The following is an 8199-nucleotide window of genomic DNA, read 5'->3' on the forward strand; positions in this document are numbered from 1 at the left end:
CAGACTGGGTGGTTGGTGTGGACACAGGAAGACACGCAGAAATGTCCTGATAGACGAGCTTCCTGGGGCACTGGACAAGAAGGACGGGGAAAAGAGCCCAGAGGACTGCAGCTCTGGGTCTAGGAAAACTGAGAGGTGGTGGTGGCACCATTGCCAGGAGAGCCACGAGGTCTGGCCGAAAGTACAGTGGATGATGGGTTCTGGAGGAAGGTGGGGGGCAGGCATTCCTTCTGGAGGGTCAATTCAAGATGCTGGCTAGACTTCCAAGAAAAGATGCCAAGTGGCTGGAGGAACTAATCTGGGATCTGGGAATGATGTCCAGCTGGGTGCGCAGTCCCAGCTACTTGGAAGACCAAGGCAGAAGGGTCACTTGAGCCCAGGAGTTCCAGACCAGCCAGGGCAACACAGCGAGACCCCATCTGAAAAAAAACAAGAAAAGGAATAAAGACAAGCCTAGACTTAAATTAGAATCAAGGGCAGATGTCCAGCATTTATGACCAAGAGACAAAGGGAATGTGGTGTGAAAAGACATAAGAAGAGGGTCTGGAGACCACACCTGGGCAGCAGCCGCCTGGGGGATGGCAGCAGCAGAACCAGCAAAGGAAACGGGTGGAGCATCCCCGAGGCAGGAGGAACTCGGACTGGGGATGCAGGAAAGGTGCCAAGTGAAGGCTTCTGCATGGGAATGGCCGGCTGGCTCCAAGGCCCAGAGCCAAATGAGTCCCTTCCAAATAAAGCATTCAGAGTGGCCCTTTTGGAACACGATGCACATCCGCTCAGAACCCCCGGGAATCCTGTCTTGCTCAGGCCAAGGCCGGAGTCCTGACGGTGGCCCCGCCCCTGCCCGACCTGACTCCCTGCCGCCGCCTCTCCTGTACCTCTTCTGTTACTCTCTCCTTGTTCGAGTCTTTGCCAGAATCTGTGGCTGTGACCACCCTGGCCACCTCACTTAAAAACACCATCCTGCTGCTGCACTCTTTTTCTTATGGCCCCTAGCACCTTCGGTGGTATTGCTTATTCATTTGCATTTACTATGTATTGCCTTTCTCCCTCCACTAGCATGAGGCTCCACGAGGGCAGGGATCTTTGCTTTGCTTATTGAGGCATCCTAAGGGCCAGAACTGTGCACATCGTGTGTGTAGGACGTGCAGAAAAATGAACGATTGCCTGAATGAGTGAAGACAAACACGTGGCCACTGGCCTTCATCACATGGAGGTCACCAGTGACCTTGACACATGGTGGAGGCTCCAGAGGACTGAGGGGCACACAGGAGGTGAGACTGAAACAGGGCTGCACACAGCTTTCCAGGGGACCTGGCACACGGCGTTTACAGTGTTGACCTCCTCTGCATGCCTCTGACCCGTCGTGCTCCCTTGGGCTGGGGCCTGACCCTCCCCCATCTCTGCGCCCCACCAGCCAGCACAGTGCGCCACCTCCGGGCACATGCTCAATGCATGTTCATCAAATGCATGAAAAAAGCTGGCGGACAATCAAGAGGTGACAAATGTCACCTTTGCTCATAATCCACAAGCCACAACTGGTCACATGGTCTACCTAACGGCAAGGGGGTGGGACAGGTCATTATCCTGACTGTCCTGGAGTGGGTAGAAGACCGGAGAGTAGCACAGGAATTCTCAGCTACATTCTATAAAGGAGAATCCCATTCACTGTGCAAATATCCCTGGAGCCCTGACCTGGGGCCAGGGGCACTCCTGCCTAGGATCTTTAAGTCAAGCTGAGAAGCAGAGATGAAACAGAGATGGGCTGGGAACCAACATTCCAACACGGTGCTTTAAGAGAGGCGTGTCCCAGGCTCCGCGGTGCTGCAGGGTGTTGCCCCAGTTGGGCGGATCAGAGAAGGAGCTATTAATATTAACTATTATACAAAGCTGCAGCACCCGCTGTGCCTTTAAAAGACAGGCTGGCGTTTCCCAGCTCACCTGCCCTGGAGATAGGACAACGCTACATGCACACATCATGTGCCCCAAGCAAGGGACAACAGGAAGGTGAGTCTTACGCACCGTGAAATCTTTCTACAGGGTTCTAGTTTCTCTGTGTAAAATCATCTGAGTCATTAGCATATTGCAGAACTCTGAAAGATAATTTAGAATGTCTTGATTATCAGTGAATCTACATCCCACCTCCATTACCATAATGGAGTGGTCAATTTTTGGTTCCTTCTTGTAACTCAGTAATGATTTCCACTACCAGAAATAGTTGTGAAGTTAGGTGAGCGAGCCTGGGGTTAGCTTGGCAAAGGCTTAGAGCAGCGTGTCGCCACGGCACGGCCAATGGCCTTCACTCTGTGTGCGGCGGGGCCTCTTGTCTGTGCACTGGAGATGCCACAGCGACAACATAGCGCAGCTCTGCTGGACGGCTGGGACCGGCCGCTGACCTCTGTCAGGTCCTGCAACACCTGTCATCAAGTGAAGCTCACTTATTTATGGTACAATTAATATCAATTCTCAGGCCCGAAGGCATTTTAGTTTCAGTCAACCATCTTCACAATAGTTCACCCTTGCTCTGCGATATTTTGTTTTTTATAATATATTTGATGACAAATCAGTGGTGTAATTTTTGCCCGTTTATGGTCTCCTAACATGTTTGGACATATTGATCCTATTAAAACACTATCTGATTGATGCTACTCTGGGGGTTAGTTTACACCTGATAAAACAATTGAGCATAATTGTCTTGGTGGCCACTAACATTTTTTTTTTTTTTTTTGTACCTGACTCCAGGATAGGCCACTCACTGCACTGGCCACTAAAAGACGGTGAAAGCAAACATGGTCCCTCCTTGCAGCACTGGGCACGGGGTGGGAGGAATTTTAGTTTTAACACACAATTCTGATGAGTTAACGTCTAGCCCAGGAAAAAGAACGCAGGGCTTAAGTGTAGAATAGTTATTACACTGCTGCTAATACAGTGACGATATGATCTTGGTACCCATGCCACCACAGTGCAATCAGATAATCACTCCAGCCCGCCGGCTGCAAGGGGAGAACTAAGTCTGAGAGGGAAATCAAATTTCACAAGGGACGCCCAAACTTCGTCCGCACTTGCCACCTTGTCATGTGCTCAAATCATCTTATTTTTAAAATTTAGTTGATTTTCATAAAGCAAAATTCTTGGGAATATTTCCAAGGATATTTGAAAATTCTAGACTTATCACAGTCAAAAATATGTAAAACGAGTTAAATATGCAAACTTTGCAAAACCGCAGATGACATCTTTGTGGTTCTTGATCATTGGTCTTCACCACCTGACAATTTTCAAAGTGTTGCAACACTAACAATGATCGGCCCACCTCAGAAATAAATAAAGCATAAAAGGAACTGAGCAGCTATTTTTAGCAGTAGTAATTTCACAGATATCAGAGAACCAGACAGTGTACCAAATCAACTGAGTCACATTTACAAGGGAGGAAGGGAGGGGAGAAAGGCTGCTCTCTAATGGAGAAAACAGATTAAATCGTTTGACCCAGTTTTTGTGAGAGTGCTTTGTAAGCAAACTTCAAGTACAGGCTCTATGTTTTATCAAGTGAAATTGATATATTAATTCAAGTCTGAGGGTAAATATTTATTAAGATGTTTAAATGTGTCAAATTTATAGCATAAGCATGCCAAATATAAAAATAAATTTCAGAAATAATTAAGTACAGTAAGAACTTTTAAAATCAAATTTAAATGCACATTCGTATTTCCTTTCTCAATAAGGCAACTCACGTGCTGGGCCACAGTCGACACGGCTGACTCTGACCAAAAGTGAAGGGATAGAGCTCTAAAGTCCCCAGAATTTAAAAACAAACAAAAAACTAGTCCTATGCCTATTTTTTTTTTTTTTTTTTTTGAGACAGAGTCTCACTCTGTTGCCCAGGCTAGAGTGAGTGCCGTGGCGTCAGCCTAGCTCACAGCAACCTCAAACTCCTGAGCTCAAGCGATCCTCCTGTCTCAGCCTCCCGAGTAGCTGGGACTACAGGCATGTGCCACCATGCCCGGCTAATTTTTTCTATATATATTTTTAGCTGTCCATATAATTTCTTTCTATTTTTAGTAGAGGTGGGGTCTCGCTCTTGCTCAGGCTGGTCTCGAACTCCTGAGCTCAAACGATCCGCCCACCTCGGCCTCCCAGAGTGCTAGGATTACAGGCGTGAGCCACCGCGCCCGGCCTCCTATGCCTATTTTTTAAAAAAACAGCTCGAGGGTCAGATCCTGCAGTCAGCATTCTTATCCATCTACCCATCACGTGCACAGCAGCCCACGAAGTGTAATGTCCGAGCTGAGCAGACGTGCGCAGCTGTGCCCAACACCGTAGCGCAGAAACAACGCCATTGGCCTCCCAGGTGCACAGCCCGAGCCGCTGTTCGGAAAAGGCCGCGCAGATGAATGGCCCCTGGTGAGTTCATCGTTTTCTCCCACAATCTGATGTCTTAGCCTGTAAATCCCGAACAGCAACTGTCAGCTCCCAGACACCTCTCCAGGAATCAGCACGGCCTTTGTCAAGCAAGGGCAAAGCTGGAGCCCCTTTATTTGTGGCCGTTGCATGGGGAGGGGGTTACTGATGGGTTCCAGAGCTTGTCTTCGGTCCCTGCCCAGGGAGCTCTGTGCACTTCGAGGACAAAGGCCTGACACCCCCATCTCCAGCCTCAGGCCACCGGTGTCTGGGTGTCTGGGTTCCTGGGGGAGGCAGAACTCACAGCATTTACCATTTGTGTCCATAGTTCCCATCTGCGTGAATGACAATGATGAAGGCAGGAGAACAAGAAAGCGATGGGAAAGGGATGGACCTGTTCCACCTCCCACGTACCTCACTCTTCACAGAATAGGCAGCTCATCAGCTAATTCACTGATCAGGCAGGTCTTGGCGTATGAATCCCTCTGCTTCCTGCTTCCTTCCTTCTGGCTTGTTGCCAGTTGCACGCACCTTTCTCCCTTCCCAAATGATCTAACCAAAGCGCTGTGTTTTGGATTCACCCCTTCCCATTTGGGAAAACATAAGATAAAGGCCTGACCGGTTAACAGATTCTACCATGCACATCTGAAATATTTTCAGAGCAGCTGCATTTATTTGAAAGGTCTTGGACCTTGCTGTCAGATGGCTCCAACTCCCATTCCTCCACTTCTTGGCCTTTACAAGTCTCACTTCCTGGCATGTGAAATGGTCATCTTTATTCCTAAGGAGCAGGGTGGCGGAGCGGATGAGATCACGGCTGAGGACACGCAGCAGACACTTGCTAAAGGGAGCCGCTATCCTTCCCCAGCCCACAGCCTTGGGGATGCGCAATCCATCTTTCTCTCCCCAAGAAACCCCATGTGCAGATTTTAAAGCAATTGTGTTCCACATCTCCTTTCACGATAGCAACTTACGACATAACACATAAGAAATCCCACCTAACCTATCTTCTTATTGCAAACAAAGTTTATAATCAAATAGCCGAATTACTACTGTTACACAAACACACACACACACACACACACACACAGTCCTCTCCCAATTGTGCTTAAGGCAAAGGAATTGCTAGAAACCGGTGTGGAGCTGTGTTCTTGGCTGAACTGGAGGGACCTCCAGGCACCCGGTCTTTAAGGTGAGAAGAACGAGGGTGGGGTGGTGAGAAGAGAGAGGAAGAGGCACTTAGGCTCTTCAGAGAAAAGCACAATTGATCCTTCTGGTTGGGGAGTACCCGTTTTCTTTCATGATAGTGTTCAAAGACAGGGCTTCTCAATTATGAGAACCCAGTGGGATCGACACTTAACCCGACCCGACTTTGATCATGCTGAAGGGAGCGCCATGACCCCGTGGCACCCCAGTTCTGAGCCCAAGTGAGCACTGACGTGCATTAACCATTTGCACGGCAATCTCACATTTTACCCTTCCTCACTTTCATTAGGGAAGGGAGGGGTGCCTGCCACCAGCCTTACATCTCCACGTCCCATTTCCTTCTCTTTCCTCTTTTTTCTGGGTCACATACCCTTCAAAGACCCTCTCCCGTTGCTACAGGCAAATAGGAGTGCTGTCCTATTTGTAGGACAGTGTAGGCCGAACGATGACCCTTCAAGATGTCAGGTCCTGATCCCTGCCCTGTAATGTTACCTTATATGGAAAAGGGTCCTTGCAAATGTGATTTAGTCAAAGATCTTCAGATGGAGAGAGTATTTTGGATCAACAAGGTGGGCCCTAAATGCCTTCCCCAGTGTCCTTGTAGAGAGGGAGATTTGACAGAAGAGAGGCCGTGGGACCGCAGCAGAGGCAGAGACGCGAGTGACGCAGACGCAGCCAGGAATGCAGCAGCCACCAAGCTGCAAGAGGCAAGAACGGATTTTCTCTGTATCCTCCACAGGAAGTGTGGCCCTGCTGACACCTTAATTTTAGCCCAGTGTTACCGATTTTAGACTTCTGGCCTTGAGAACCGTGAAAGAATAAATTTGTGTCGTTTTAAGCCACCAAGGTTGTGGTAATTTGTTAGAGTAGCCATAGGAAACGAATACTAATTTTTTTAAAGAGACAACTGCCCAACCCACAGGTTGGGTGAATTTAGACATCCAGACACACGTTCAAAATGAAACGATGGTTAAGAGAATCACAGCTAATTAAAACTTCCCACTTCCAAACATGCAGAGGCTGATGTTTTAAACTCCATGTAGACTTCTCTCCCTCGACCGATGAAAGGGCAGTGTTTGGTACAAGAAATGCAAAGTTATAGTATCACTAATACCACAGCATCGGACACCATTGTACCAGTTTCTGAGCCTTCGGGAGCAGACGGCCTAGGACACAGCCCTAACAGGTCCCAAGCTCCGGGAATGCACAGGCTACCGGGCATGGTCTCCGTACCAAAGGAGCACACACACTACTGGAGAGACCGGCTTTCAGGCCGCCAGGAATAGACGGAATAGGCGTTACAGTGGAGTGACTGAAGTGCACAGGGAGGCAGCCTTGCTCTGACACTGGAAAGAGAAATCAGATCGAATAGGAAAAGGGCATCCCAGGTGTGGATGGCCAGAGGGGAAGCTGGGCGGGAGACAGGCAAAGTCACCGGGACAGCACTCTAGGCCTCCCCAGCGCTGAGGCTGCAGACAACTGGGGGTTGCATGGGGGGAGGGGATTTGGCAGCAGAGCAAGTTGATCTGATCTGCATTCAGAAAGATGAATTTAGCTGAAAACAGATTGGACTGGGAAGAGAAGGAAGCAAAACTGAAGCAGGAATTTGGTCGAGAGGCCACAGGTTGGACAGAGATGCTGGAGCCAGAAACAGGAGAAGTCGGGCAGGCGAAGACAGATTTAAGCGGCTTTTAAGAGGTAGATTGATAGGACTTAAAGATGAATGCGGAAATTGACAGGGAAATAACCATCAAGTTCCTGGCTTGGCTAACAAGGCCGATGACCCTTTAATCAGCTAGGACAGGGACAAGGAAGGAAACATAAGTTGAAGGAAGACAGAAAGCGGATAGGAAGTTCAGCTGTGAGCTTGCTGAGTGCATAGCTGTTATCTGGAGGATGATGTCCAACAAGGAGGTGGCACTTTCAATGATGTACAAATATTTGTGAACATGGTGCTAGAGATCCTGTTTGGGATGCTTCAGTGTACAGGTGACACTCAATAAAAATATGCTAAGCTCCTCCTGTAGTCCAGGCACTGCACGAGGCATCGGGCAGGCAGAGGGAACAAGAAGCCTCCTGGGGGCCTGAGAGGGTACAGGCGGCAAACCCAACAGCACCTACACAAGTGGTACCAACAAAACCCATATGAGGAGCCATAGGAACACAGAGGTGAAGCACCAAACCCAGAAAGAGGCTGAGAGGTGCCAGTCAGGGGTGGGGGTGGGGAGGCGATAAAATCCGGTGGAAGTAACATCAGTTGACAAGGTGAAATTACCAAGTTAAAACAGGTAGAGGGGGAGTAATGGCTCAGGTAAAGGGCAACACACTTGAAGCCCAGAGGCAAGAGGCAGAGCCAGACTTGTTTAGAGAAGGTGTGTGTGTCTGTGTGGGTGGAGGGAGACCTGGGGAGAGGTGGGCCGAGTCATCAGGCTCTTCTAGGTTGGAGTATGAACTATATTCTAAGAGGAATGGAGAGTCATTCAAAACTTAAGCAAGGGAGTCGCACGATACCTTCTGCTTTTTAAAAAGATCACTTTGGCTGCAGTGTGAGTGTGGATTAAAACAGAAAAGCCTGTAGGCTGCGGGAGCAGCTAGGAA

At 48.9% G+C, this 8199-nt stretch overlaps 1 long non-coding RNA gene across 1 annotated transcript; it reads left to right on the top strand.

Annotated features, from left to right (window-relative positions):
* The first annotated feature begins 1930 nt into the window (after positions 1–1930).
* On the top strand, positions 1931–5674 carry LOC138386073 (uncharacterized). The gene is made up of 3 exons (XR_011233872.1): positions 1931–2007; positions 4200–4398; positions 4724–5674. It is a non-coding gene; the product is annotated as an uncharacterized lncRNA (long non-coding RNA).
* The last annotated feature ends 2525 nt before the right edge of the window (positions 5675–8199 follow it).

The sequence above is a fragment of the Eulemur rufifrons genome, chromosome 7 (genome assembly GCF_041146395.1).
Source record: "Eulemur rufifrons isolate Redbay chromosome 7, OSU_ERuf_1, whole genome shotgun sequence".
Taxonomy (NCBI): domain Eukaryota; kingdom Metazoa; phylum Chordata; class Mammalia; order Primates; family Lemuridae; genus Eulemur; species Eulemur rufifrons.